Source organism: Salmo salar, chromosome ssa09 (assembly GCF_905237065.1).
Source record: "Salmo salar chromosome ssa09, Ssal_v3.1, whole genome shotgun sequence".
Taxonomy (NCBI): domain Eukaryota; kingdom Metazoa; phylum Chordata; class Actinopteri; order Salmoniformes; family Salmonidae; genus Salmo; species Salmo salar.
The window spans coordinates 159,841,978-159,857,250 of NC_059450.1; positions in this window are offsets into that span (position 1 = coordinate 159,841,978).

Consider the following 15,273-nt stretch of genomic DNA (forward strand, 5'->3'; position numbering starts at 1 on the left):
ACAAACAAAGGTTTGGCTGGCAAAAAAACAGAATGACTGTAGTTATCTGACTAGGCCTAAAAACATGCCTGTCTTTTCTCTTTCCGTTAATGATCAACAAACCAGATGACCTCTCTACATAACACAGAATTCATGAATTAAAGGTACTTTTTAATTGTAGAATAACAAGACTGGTTCTTAATTAAGAGCAGATCAGATCATTTGATCATGGACACAGAGACCAGATCTGTGACAAAGACACAAGTTCACCCAGTCACAGTTTGTAGGGTTTCTTCAACACAGGAACAAATGGCACAATTAATAGTAGCCTATATTCAGTACATTCCTGTGGTGTAATATTGTTTGTTTTGTGTGCTGTGAAACATGAAGGTCTCACCTTCTCTGTACCAAAATAGACTTAACCCTTGATACTGCTGAATGATTAGGTGAGGAGCCAAGGTGAAATACTTCCCTCTTGTGGACAACACCTCCTCGGATGATTGAGGATCTTCCATCAGGAGTTTTCCACTTGTCATGCCAGTCACTCAATTAGGCCGTGTCAACTAACTTTGCCAGGTAAGGTAAGCCTAGCCAGCTATCTAACCATTATAGCCTAATCACCACATTAACCAAACTGGGCATGTGCTCAGGGCAGGGCTCGTGTAGAATAGCATAAAATTAGCTTTAAAACTACAAAATTTGCTCTCATCCTCCTGGCAAAAATGTGAAGAGTAGCATGAGATGAGCAATAAAACAGTACATTTTTCTTTCTGCCTTATGGAAAAAAATGTGTTAGTCCAGCCCTGACTCAGGGGCCCTGACTTCCAGGGAGCCCCAATTGATTTTGTTAGTCACTCTGACACAGATATCATATGAACATGGTCATATGGTCATAAGTCACGGCAAAATGTGTAGAATTGCAGGAAATTAGCTTTAAAATTGCTAAAGTGTCTTAGTCAATGCAGCAGCAGTAGAATAGTTATACTTAAGAATTGTATTATTTTGAACCAATTACAGATGTGTACTGTCCCCCATAATATATACAGTAGATACACTGCATCAGCCACAAACACTCAGGCTGCAAATCTCTACGGTGAAGGAAGTAATATAGCCCCCACTCGTTCTAGACACATACAGTTGTGATGTTGATTTTCATAAACTGGAATTAAAATACATTTTCCATGGCAAAATGTGTACAATTGCAGGAAATTACCTTTAAAACTACAACACTTACTCCGCCCCATGGCAAAATGTGAATAATTGCAGAAAATTTGCTTTAAAACTACAACATTTTCTCTACACACAATGGCAAATTGTGCAGAATTGTAGGATGTTTACTTTAACACTGCAAAAAAAACAATTATCCACTGCAAACAGGAGGGGCATTAAAATGTTTTGCCCGTGATTTGGGAGGGCCCAGACCAAATCTCACTTCCTGTCATGCTGTGTCACGACTTCCGCCAAAGTCGGCTCCTCTCCTTGTTCGGGCGTCGCTCGACGGTCGACGTCACCGGCTTTCTAGCCATCGCCGCTCCATTTTTCATGTATCCATTTGTTTTGTCTTGTTCCCTGCTCACCTGGTTTTCATTCCCCCAATCACACTACACGTATTTATTCCTCTGTTCCCCATCATGTCTTTGTGAAAGATTGTTTGTATTACTTGTTGACGCGCCAGACTGTATTTTCACGAAGATGTTTATTGTTAAACATAAGTCTTGTGACTGTTTTGCACGTTTTGCACTTTTGCCTCACTTTTGCCTGTTCACAAATCTCTGCTGTCCTGCACCTGACTTCGCTACCAGTATGCACACACTTGACATGCTAAATAATGTTCCCCGGTCATATAGTGTCCCTCTCTACGTCACAATGGGATTCGATAAACTATTAGCTCCCGATGACATAATGATTCAAATTTTGGAGATCATTACAGCCTAAATTACGTTCTTTTCATCATCGCTATGCAATCAAGGCTGATTTCCGTGACAATTTCACTGTTTAAACAAGTTTTGTTTAGCTAATAAAATGAAAACATTAATTTGAACTACTTGTAGGTACCTTGTTAACATTACAACATGAAATCCATGTCTTAAACATTGCTACGTTTTGGAAATGGCAAAGAAAACGTGTAATCTGCTTGACACATTAAAAGTGACTTACCTTACAGATCAGGAAGTCAGCTAATTTCCACTCCATTCATATGCAAATCCATTTGATTCATACACTGGCTAGTCTGTCTGTCATGTTTTCATTTTAACCTGCCCGTCCCTTATCTACACTGAAATAATATCATTTCAGTGGTCCTCTATTATTCATTCTCGCAAGCTCATATACAGTACCGTTCAAAAGTTGTAGAACACCTACACATTCCTGGGTTTTTCTTTATTTTTTTTTACTATTTTCTACATTGTAGAATAATAGTGAAGACATCAAAACTATGAAATAACACATGGAATCATGTAGTAACCAAAAAAGTGTTGAACAAATCTAAATATATTTTATATTTGAGATTCTTCAAATAGACACATTTTGCTTTGATGACAGCTTTGCACACTCTTGGCATTCTCTAAACAAGCTTCTTGAGGTAGTCACCTGGAATGCATTTCAATTTCAATTGCCTTGTTAAAAGTTCATTTGTGGAGTTACTTTCCTTAATGCATTTGAGCCAATCAGTTGTGTTGTGACAAGGTAGGAGTGGCATAGAGAAGATAGCCCTATTTGGTAAAATACCAAGTCCATGTTATGGCAAGAACAGCTCAAATAAGCAAAGAGAAACGACAGTCCATCATTACTTTAAGACATGAAGGTCAGTCAATACAGAACATTTCAAAAACGTTGAAAGTTTCTTCAAGTGAAGTCACAAAAACCATCAAGTACTATGATGGAACTGAGGACCGCCACAGGAAAGACCCAGAGTTACCTCTGCTGCAGACGATAAGTTCATTACAGTTACCAGCCCCAGAAATTGCAGCCCAAATAAATGCTTCACAGAGTTCAAGTACCAGACACATCTCAACATCAACTGTTCAGAGAAGACTGTGTGAATCAGACCTTCATGGTCAAATTGCTGCAAAGAAACCACTACTAAAAGACACCAATAAGAAGAAGAGACTTGCTTGGACCAATGAACACGAGCAATGGACATTAGACCGGTGGAAATGTGTCCTTTGGTCTGGAGTCCAAATTTTTGATTCCATCTGCTGTGTCTTTGTGAGACAAGGTGTGGGTTAACAGATTATCTCTGCATGTGTATTTACCACCGTGAAGCATGGAGGAGGAGGTGTCATGGTGTGGTGGTGCTTTGCTGGTGACACTGTCTGTGATTTATTTAGAATTCAAGTTACACCATAGCATTCTGCAGCAATACGCCATCCCATCTGGTTTGGGCTTAATGGGACTATCATTTGTTTTTCAACAGGACAATGACCCAACACACCTCCAGGTTGTTTAATGGCTATTTTACCAAGAAGTAGAGTGATGGAGTGCTGCATCATTTGACCTGGCCTCCACAATCCCCCGATCTCAACGTAATTGAGATGGTTTGGGATGAGTCGGACCGCAGAGTGAAGGAAAAGCAGCCAACAAGTGCTCAGCATATGTGGGAACTCCTTCAAGACTGTTGGAAAAGCATTCCAAGTGAAGCTGGTTGAGAGAATGCCAAGAGTGTGCAAAGCTGTCATCAAGACAAAGGGTGGCTATTTGAAGTAAATATATATAAAACATATTTTGGAATGTGTTTTAACAGTTTTTTGGTTACTACATGATTCCATATGTGTTATTTCATAGTTTTGATGTCTTCTCTAGTATTCTATGTAGAAAATAAAGAAAAATCCTGGAATGAGTAGGTGTTCTAAAAGTTTTGACCGGTAGTGTGTGTATCTATTGTAGGTTGTAGGATACAACAATGAATAATGTGGAAAAAAGAAATACCATCAAAAGATACCTTATTACTTACAATAATGAACACCTTGTGAAACAGCTGTGAAAACTAACCTGGCAATATTTAAGATTTTAACCTGTTTGGGCTAGGGGGCAGTATTTTCACGGCCGGATAAAAAAACGTACCCGATTTAATCTGGTTACTACTCCTGCCCAGAAACTAGAATATGCATATAATTAGTAGATTTGGATAGAAAACACTGCAGTTTCTAAAACTGTTTGAATGGTGTCTGTGAGTATAACAGAACTCATATGGCAGGCAAAAACCTGAGAAGATTCTGTACAGGAAGTGCCCTCTCTGACCATTTCTTGGCCTTCTACACTCTCTTTATTGAAAACAAAGGATCTCTGCTGTAACGTGACACTTTCTGAGGCTCCCATAGGCTCTCAGAAGGCGCCAGAACGTTGAATGATGACTTTGCAGCCCATGGCTGAAAAACAGTAGAGCATTTGGTAAGTGGTCGATCTGAGAACAATGAGACGGCGGCGCGCATGCACGTGAAGAGTCCATTTTAGAGTTTGAGTCTTTGAATGGAAAGGACGTCTCCCGGTCTGAATATTATCGCTTTTTTACGAGAAAAATCACATAAAAATTGATTTTAAACAGCGTTTGACATGCTCCGAAGTACGGTAATGGAATATTTTATTTTATTTTTTGTCACGAAATGCGCTCGCGCGTCACCCTTCGGATAGTGACTTGAACGCACGAACAAAACGGAGGTATTTGAATATAACTATGGATTATTTGGAACCAAAACAACATTTGTTGTTGAAGTAGAAGTCCTGGGAGTGCATTCTGACGAAGAACAGCAAAGGTAATCCAATTTTTCTTATAGTAAATCTGAGTTTGGTGAGGGCCAAACTTGGTGGGTGTCAAATTAGCTAGCCGTGATGGCCGGGCTATGTACTCAGAATATTGTGCTTTCGCCGAAAATCTATTTTAAAATCTGACACCGCGATTGCATAAAGGAGTTCTGTATCTATAATTCTTTAAATAATTGTTATGTTTTTTGTCAACGTTTATTGTGAGTAATTTAGTAAATTCACCGGAAGTTTGCGGTGGGTATGCTAGTTCTGAACATCACATGCTAATGTAAAAAGCTGGTTTTTGATATAAATATGAACTTGATTGAACAAAACATGCATGTATTGTATAACATAATGTCCTAGGAGTGTCATCTGATGAAGATCATCAAAGGTTAGTGCTGCATTTAGCTGTGGTTTTGGTTTTTGTGACATATATGCTTGTTTTGAAAATGGCTGTGTGATTATTTTTGGCAGGGTACTTTCCTGACATAATCTAATGTTCTGCTTTCGCAGTAAAGCCTTTTTGAAATCGGACAATGTCGTTAGATTAACGAGAGTCTTGTCTTTAAAATGATGTAAAATAGTCATATGTTTGAAACATTTTAGTTTTTGCATTTTTTAGGTATTTGTATTTCGCGCCACGCTCTACCATTGGATATTGGTGAGGCGTTCCGCTAGCGGAACGTCTGTCCCTAACAGGTTTTAATACATAGACTTTGATACTTTTTGGTACAGATATGTCCTTATTTTATTTTCACAGATTCTTTGTACACTCACATGGCAATCATAGACTAAAATATTGAATTCTGGTGTGTGGAATTCTGCCTGTCACTTGTTCTCAACAGGCAGCCAGTCTCAGAAGGGGGACTTGAAGAGGGATACTGCAAAGTCCAGGCACTTCCGCCGAAGTTGGTCCCTTGTTTGGGCGACATTCGGTGGTCGACGTCACCGACTTTCTAGTCACCACCGATCCACGTTTCATTTTCGATTTGTTTTGTCTTCATTGTACACACCTGGTTTCCATTCCATAATCATTGTTCCCTATTTAACCCTCTGGTTTCCCCCTTGGTTTTGTGCGTGTTTGTTAATGTCAAGTTGTCTCGTTGTGTGACCTGGATTATTTGTCTCATTCATGGAATATTGTTTTTTGAGTAAAGTTACGGTATTTACTCATCTTTCTGTCCTGCGCCTGACTCCGCCTGACTCCGTCTGGGTGTTGGGTAGAACCCCTAGGTCCTGGAGGACAGGTAATGGAGGACATCAGGTGGGTCTGGGTGTTGGGCAGAACCACTAGGTCCTGGAGGACAGGTAATGGAGGACATCAGGTGGGTCTGGGTGTTGGGCAGAACCACTAGGTCCTGGAGGACAGGTAATGGAGGACATCAGGTGGGTCTGGGTGTTGGGCAGAACCACTAGGTCCTGGAGAACAGGTAATGGAGGACATCAGGTGGGTCTGGGTGTTGGGCAGAACCCCTAGGTCCTGGAGAACAGGTAATGGAGGACATCAGGTGGGTCTGGGTGTTGGGCAGAACCCCCTAGGTCCTGGAGAACAGGTAATGGAGGACATCAGGTGGGTCTGGGTGTTGGGCAGAACCCCCTAGGTCCTGGAGAACAGGTAATGGAGGACATCAGGTGGGTCTGGGTGTTGGGCAGAACCCCCTAGGTCCTGGAGAACAGGTAATGGAGGACATCAGGTGGGTCTGGGTGTTGGGTAGAACCACTAGGTCCTGGAGGACAGGTAATGGAGGACATCAGGTGGGTCTGGGTGTTGGGCAGAACCCCCTAGGTCCTGGAGAACAGGTAATGGAGGACATCAGGTGGGTCTGGGTGTTGGGCAGAACCCCCCTAGGTCCTGGAGAGGAGGTAATGGAGGACATCAGGTGGGTCTGGGTGTTGGGCAGAACCCCCTAGGTCCTGGAGAACAGGTAATGGAGGACATCAGGTGGGTCTGGGTGTTGGGCAGAACCCCCCTAGGTCCTGGAGAGGAGGTAATGGAGGACATCAGGTGGGTCTGGGTGTTGGGCAGAACCCCCCTAGGTCCTGGAGGACAGGTAATGGAGGACATCAGGTGGGTCTGGGTGTTGGGTAGAACCACTAGGTCCTGGAGGACAGGTAATGGAGGACATCAGGTGGGTCTGGGTGTTGGGTAGAACCACTAGGTCCTGGAGGACAGGTAATGGAGGACATTAGGTGGGTCTGGGTGTTGGGCAGAACCACTAGGTCCTGGAGAACAGGTAATGGAGGACATCAGGTGGGTCTGGGTGTTGGGCAGAACCACTAGGTCCTGGAGAGGAGGAGCGGAGTAAAAGGGAACAAGCAAACACACAGGTTACACTTTACTGTATGAAAATTTGATGGATTAGTGCAGTGTAATAAAATAAATTAACTGCGGGCAATAATTTTTACCTGGTCAAAAACCTCCACATAGGTGGTCCTCGCAGTGTTCTGATTTGGTTCGACAACTTCCACCACACGTGGAGTTTCAGTCATCTGAAAGTACATCCACCCCTAACATTTAAAGTGTTAGAGAGACGATGACTTTATTCTTACCCGTATCTGTGTCACACAGTCTGCAGATTTTCGTATTTGTAAGGATACTGACACAAACACACATTCTATAATGTTGAACTCTGCTGTGGTCAAATAAAGAAACCATTACAGAACAAAATTTGAATTGGGACACTTACCGATCAAATGCCCTGGTGAAACAACTTTGATGGACTTCGACTCCGGCCTCACTGTCTTCACCCTCTCAAACTTCTGGCAGGCTAGACAGGGTAATGACATTTAAGCACAAAGTGACAACTTGAAACATTGTGTGCTCTCTGATATGACATTCATTGAAATCATAATCATTTCAGATATAATAGAATGTAATTGATAAACAAAAGGTTATTTCACTTGCCCAGCTGTCCACCTCCTTGACAATTCCCCATCAGAAGAAGCGTAGGCTGATATTGGCAATCATGCGCTTCACTCCGAAATGGCCAGCATGCATCTCGGTCAGCACAGCCTCCTTCTCTTTAATAAAAATCACCCTCCTGTGTGGCTGGCTATCCTTCCCCCATAGGTAGATATGATTGCCTAACAAGTTGGAAAATAAGAGTTGTTTAAATATTCAAGTCTAAGTATATTTGCACTGCTGTCTTTCTGTCTGTTTCTCTCTCTCCATCTCTCTCTGTCTGTCTTCCACTCTCTTCCCTCATCTCGCTCCCTCTGTCACTTTCATCATTCAATCAAATGTATTTATAAAGTCCTTTTTACATCAGTCGATGTCACAAAGTGCTATACAGAAACCCAGCCTAAAAACCCAAACAGCAAGCAATGCAGATGTAGAAGCACGGTGCTAAGAAAAACTCCCAAGAAAGGCTGGAACCTGGGAAGAAACCTAGAGAGGGGTGGCCAGTCCTCTTCTGGCTGTGCCGGGTGGAGATTATAACAGTACATGGCCAAGATGTTCAAATGTTCATAGATGACCAGCAGGTTCAAATAATAATAATCACAGTGGTTATAGAGGGTGCAGGAGGTCAGCACCTCAAGAGTAAATGTCAGTTGGCTTTTCATAGCCGATCATTCAGAGTTAGAGACAGCAGGTGCGGTAGAGAGGGAGTCAAAAACAGCAGGTCCGGGACAGGTAGGACGTCCGGTGAACAGGTCAGGGTTCCATAGGCAGAACAGTTGAAACTGGAGCAGCAGCACGACCAGGTGGACTCGGGACAGCAAGGAGTCATCAGGCCAGGTAGTCCTGAGGCATGGTCCTAGGGCCATGCTGAGGCATGGTCCTGGCCATGCTGCTGCTCCAGTTTCAACTGTTCTGCCTGCGGCTATGGAACCCTGACCTGTACACCGGACGTGCTTGTTGCACCCTCGACAACTACTATGATTATTATTATTTGACCATGCTGGTCATTTATGAACATTTGAACATCTTGACCATGTTCTGTTATAATATCCACCCGGCACAGCCAGAAGAGGACTGGCCACCCCTCATAGCCTGGTTCCTCTCTAGGTTTCTTCCTAGGTTTTTGGCCTTTCTAGGGAGTTTTTCCTAGGGAGTTTTTCCTAGCCACCATGCTTCTTTCACATGCATTGCTTGCTGTTTGGGGTTTTAGGCTGGGTTTCTGTACAGCACTTTGAGATATCAGCTGATGTACGAAGGGCTATATAAATAAATTTGATTTTGATTTGATGTCCTCCGAGAGAAAGAGGAAGAGAGAAAGAGAGAGCGAGAGAGAGAGAGAATTAGAAGGAGCATACTTAAATTCACACAGGACATTGGATGAGACAGGAGAAATACTCCAGATATAACAGACTGACCCTAGCCCCCCGACACATAAACTATTGCAGGATAAATACTGGAGGCTGAGACAGGAGGGGTCGGGAGACACTGTGACCCCATCCGATGAAACAAACCCGAAGGGGGCTCCAAACTGAAGATCTCCCCCACGGCACGAACCTGAAGGGGGCCGCCAAACCTTTCTTACTCACTTCCTCCCCCCCTCTCTGTGTATGTCTAGCAAAGACACCTAGTTTAAACCTATCCATTTGATTGATCAGGTTTAACTTATACCTAGACACCTCAATATGACAGACATATAACTATATCAGTGGAGGCTGCTGAGGGGAGGACGGCTGATTATAATGGCTTCAATTGAATGGTCTCAACCACATGGAAACCACGTTTGACTCCATTCCATTTACTCTATCCCATATATGATTATGAGCCATCCTCACCTCAGCAGCCTCCACCGAACAATATGTATTAGCTAGCAACTAGCTAACGTTAGATGGAAAATGGTTGTTGAAAAAATGGTTGTACATAGTGTAGGTACAATGCCTTGCAAAAGTATTCATCTCCTTTGGCATTTTTCCTATTTTGTTGCTTTACAACCTGTAATTTAAATTGATTTTTATTTGGATTTCATGTCATGGACATACACAAAAAAGACAAAATTGGTGAAGTGAAATGAAAAAAATTAAGTTTCAAATTATTATTCTTTTAATCATCCCCACAGCATGATGCTGCCACCACCATGCTTCACTGAGGGGATGATTTTCACCGGCAGGGACTGGGAAACTGGTCAGAATTAAAGAAATGATGGATGGCGCTAAATACATGGAAATTCTTGAGGGAACCCTGTTTCAGTCTTACAGAGATTTGAGTCTGGGACGGAGGTTCACCTTCCAGCAGGACAATGACCCTAAGCATACTGTTAAAGCAACACTCGAGTGGTTTAAAATAATTTTGCACGGCCAATTTTTCTGTTTTTTATTTGTTAAAAAAGTTTTAAATATCCAATAAATTTCTTTCCACTTCATAATTGTTTCCCACTTGTTGTTGATTCTTCACAAAAAATTAGTTTTATATCTTTATGTTTGAAGCCTGAAATGTGGCAAAAGGTCGAAAAGTTCAAGGGGGCCGAATACTTTCGCAAGGCACTGTATATATACTGAGATCATGTGACAGATCATGTGACACTTAGATTGCACACAGGTGGACTTTATTTAACAAATTATGTGACTTCTGAAGGTAATTGGTTCCACCAGATCTTATTTAGAGGCTTCATAACAAATACATACGCACCACTTTTCCGGTTTTTATTTATTGACATTTTTTGAAAAAAGTTTTTTTATTTTTATTTCACTTCACCAATTTGGACTATTCTGTGTATGTCCATTACATGAAATCCAAATAGGTACTGCACACCTGACCAAACTAAAGCGACACGAGGAACTATCCCTGACCAGACTAAAGAGCCATGAGAAACTACGACTAACCTGTTGAGGACAGACGTTCCGCCAACAGCCAATGGCAGTGCACGGCACGAAATACAAAACCAACTAAAATACTACAATCCAATTTTATAAAAAAATCAACTATTTTACACCATTTTAAAGATAAGACTCTCGTTAATCTAACCACATTGTCTGATTTCAAAAAGGCTTTACAGCAAAAGCAAAACATTAGATTATGTTAGGAGAGTACATAGACACAAATAATCACACAGCCATTTTCCAAGCAAGCATATATGTCACATAAACCCAAACCACAGCTAAATGCAGCACTAACCTTTGATCTTCATCAGATGACACTCCTAGGACATTATGTTATACAATACATGCATGTTTTGTTCAATCAAGTTCATATTTATATCAAAAACCAGCTTTTTACATTAGCATGTGATGTTCAGAACTAGCATACCCACCGCAAACTTCCGGTGAATTTACTAAATTACTCATGATAAACATTGACAAAATACATAACAATTATTTTTAAAATTATAGATACAGAACTCCTTTATGCAATCGCTATGTCCGATTTTAAAATAGCTTTTCGGCGAAAGCACATTTTGCAATATTCTGAGTACATAGCTCGGCCATCACGGCTAGCTATTTTGACATCTGCCAACTTCGGGGTCACCTAAACTCAGAATTACTATTAGAAAAATTGGATTACCTTTGCTGTTCTTCGTCAGAATGCACTCCCAGGACTTCTACTTCAACAACAAATGTTGTTTTGGTTCCAAATAATCCATAGTTATTTCCAAATACCTCCGTTTTGTTCGTGCATTCAGGTCACTATCCGAAGGGTAACGCGTGAGCACATTTCGTGACAAAACAATTCTATATGTTCCATTACCCTACTTAGAAGCATGTCAAATGCTGTTTAAAATCAATTTTTATGATATTTTTCTCGTAAAATAGCGATAATATTCCAACCGGGCAACATTGTATTTATTCAAAGGCTGAAAGAAAAAAATAGAGAAGGCGCATCTCAGTCTCACTGTCCCCAGGCTGACCACTTACAAACTCTGCTGCTGTACTTTGCCCAGAGACAGCAGACACCCCATTCCACTTTCTGGCGGCTTTAGAGAGCCAATGGAAGCCTTAGAAAGTGTCACATTACAGCACTGCCTTCCCTGTAGCTCAGTTGGTAGAGCATGGTGTTTGCAATGCCAGGGTTGTGGGTTCAATTCCCATGGGGGGTCAGCACAGAAAAAGAAAATGTATGAAATTGTATGAAATGTATACATTCACTGCTGTAAGTCACTCTGGATAAGAGCGTCTGCTAAATGACAAAAATGTTAAAAAAAATGTTGAAAATGTAATGTCGATAGAGATGCAACAGAAGGACAACAAATGGTCAGACAGGGCACTTCCTGTATGGAATCTTCTCAGGTTTTAGCCTGCCATATGAGTTCTGTTATACTCACAGACACCGTTCAAACAGGTTTAGAAACGTTAGAGTGTTTCCTATCCAAATCTACTAATTATATGCATATTCTAGTTTCTGGGCAGGAGTAGTAACCAGATTAAATCGGGTACATTTTTTATCCGGCCGTGAAAATACTGCCCCCTATCCCAAAGAAGTTAACCAGACTACAGCGCCATGAGAAACTACACCTGACCAGACTAAAGAGCCATGAGAAACTATAGCTGACCAGACTGAAGAGCCATGAGAAACTATAGCTGACCAGACTGAAGAGCCATGAGAAAGGTTAGTAACTGATTAAAACCATAAAGGCTGGCAGTCCATACAATTCTAGTAACTGATTACAAGGGGCACAAATTTCACTGCGGACAGGGCACGGGGACATGTCCAACCCACATTCTGTACACTATAGAGTCAGGACCCTGGATAAAGGTAGAGTAGACTATATAGTCAGGACCTGGATAAAGGTAGAGTAGCAGTCTGTAGTTTGATTTTTCAAAAGCATTGCACTATATATATGTTTTTTGAATTTGTAATTTTTATTTCACCTTTTTTAAATCAGGTAGGCCATTTGAGAACAAGTTCTCATTTACATTTGCGACCTGGCCAAGATAAAGCAAAGCAGTGCGACACAAACAACAACACAGAGTTACACATGGAATAACCAAACGTACAGTCAATAATACAGTAGAAAAAGTCTATATAAAGTGTGTGCAAATGGCGTGAGGAGGTAAAACAATAAATAGGCCATAGTAGCGAAGTAATTACAATTTAGCAAATAAACACTGGAGTGTTGATGATGTGTTGATGATGATGTGCAAGTAGAAATACTGGTGTGCAAAATAGCAGAAAAGTAACTAAAAACAATATGTGGATGAGGTAGATAGATTGGGTGGGCTATTTACAGATGGACTATGTACAGCTGCAGCGATTGGTAAGCTGCTCAGATAGCTGATGTTTAAAGTTAGTGAGGGAAATATAAGTCTCCAACTTCAGTGATTTTTGCAATTCGTTCCAGTCATTGGCAGCAGAGAACTGGAAGGAAAGGCGTCCAAAGGGGGTGTTGGCTTTGGGGAATGACCAGAAAGGTATATAGAGAACAGGGTTTGATTTGGGATGCAAAGGTTATCAAATTGGTTTGGAAAGTCATGTAAAGTAAGATTAGAGACATTAGAGATTATATTATATTTTATATATATTTGTCACGTCCTGACCAGTAATAGGGGTTATTTGTTATTGTAGTTTGGTCAGGACGTGGCAGAAGGTATTTGTTTTATGTGGTTCGGGGTGGTTGTGTGTTTAATGCTGTCTTTGATTTATTATTCCGGGTTTTGGGCACTGGTCTATGTTTATGTATTTCTATGTTTAGTCTAGTTCTTTGTATTTCTATGTTTAGTTAATTGGGGTTGGACTCTCAATTGGAGGCAGGTGTTTTCTAGTTGCCTCTGATTGAGGGTCCTATATATAAGTATGTGTTCGTTTTAGTGTTTTGTGGGAGATTGTGCTTGGTATAGCTTTAATGCCTTACCGGCCTGTTATTAGTCGTTGTGTTTTTGTTGTGTTTGTTTTGGTTCACCTACTTGTCCGTTTAAATAAAAAGAAGATGAGTGCACATTTCCCCGCTGCGTCTTGGTCCACTTTACCCTACGACAACTGTGACAATATTACATGTCATTGTTATGTGTTAGAAAATAATGTAACAATGACGTATCAGCCAGTGAATGCTCGGAGGAGGAGGAAGCGGAGGACCAGCGAACTTCATAAAAATAAAAATAGTAAACAATAAAACAATGCCAAGAGTTTGCAAAGCTGTCATCAAGGCAAAGGGTGGCTACTTTGAAGAATCTCAAATATAAAATACAATTTGATTTGTTTAACACTTTTATGGTTACTACATGATTCCACATGTCTTATTTCATAATGTTGATGTCTTCACTATTTTTCTGCAATGTAGAAAATAGTAAAAATTAAGAAAAACCCTGGAATGAGTACGTGTGTCCAAACTTTTGACTGGTACTGCATGTGTTATGTCTCTCTCTCTCTCCACTTATTTTTCATGTGGACATGCTGTGCCTAAAACACCCTGTTTATCTTGTGGAGATTATTATGTGTTTTTTATGACTGTAAACTACATATTAATTGCCTAAAAGTTCCAATTAGAGCTTGCTTTTTGGAGGGAATTAAATCTTACAGTAAATACTAAGTAGATGGATGAATTTTTCAAGTGGCCTGGACCCTGTTCAACAGTAGAGTACTATGTTCAACTGGCCTGGACCCTGTTCAACAGTAGAGTACTATGTTCAACTGGCCTGGACCCTGTTCAACAGTAGAGTACTATGTTCAACTGGCCTGGACCCTGTTCAACAGTAGAGTACTATGTTCAACTGGCCTGGACCCTGTTCAACAGTAGAGTACTATGTTCAACTGGCCGGGACCCTGTTCAACAGTAGAGTACTATGTTCAACTGGCCTGGACCCTGTTCAACAGTAGAGTACTATGTTCAACTGGCCTGGACCCTGTTCAACAGTAGAGTACTATGTTCAACTGGCCTGGACCCTGTTCAACAGTAGAGTACTATGTTCAACTGGCCTGGACCCTGTTCAACAGTAGAGTACTATGTTCAACTGGCCTGGACCCTGTTCAACAGTAGAGTACTATGTTCAACTGGCCTGGACCCTGTTCAACAGTAGAGTACTATGTTCAACTGGCCTGGACCCTGTTCAACAGTAGAGTACTATGTTCAACTGGCCGGGACCCTGTTCAACAGTAGAGTACTATGTTCAACTGGCCTGGACCCTGTTCAACAGTAGAGTACTATGTTCAACTGGCCTGGACCCTGTTCAACAGTAGAGTACTATGTTCAACTGGCCTGGACCCTGTTCAACAGTAGAGTACTATGTTCAACTGGCCTGGACCCTGTTCAACAGTAGAGTACTATGTTCAACTGGCCTGGACCCTGTTCAACAGTAGAGTACTATGTTCAACTGGCCTGGACCCTGTTCAACAGTAGAGTACTATGTTCAACTGGCCTGGACCCTGTTCAACAGTAGAGTACTATGTTCAACTGGCCTGGACCCTGTTCAACAGTAGAGTACTATGTTCAACTGGCCTGGACCCTGTTCAACAGTAGAGTACTATGTTCAACTGGCCGGGACCCTGTTATGCCATTTGGGACGAAGCTCTTCATCAACAATGTGGAATCTGATGAGACTGTTGATTTAACGGTTTTATGGTAGACTATAGAGTATATAACTACAGTACTACTGTATGATGCAGTGTTGATTTAACGGTATTATGGACTATAAAGTGTACAACTACAGTACTTCTGTTTGTTGTAG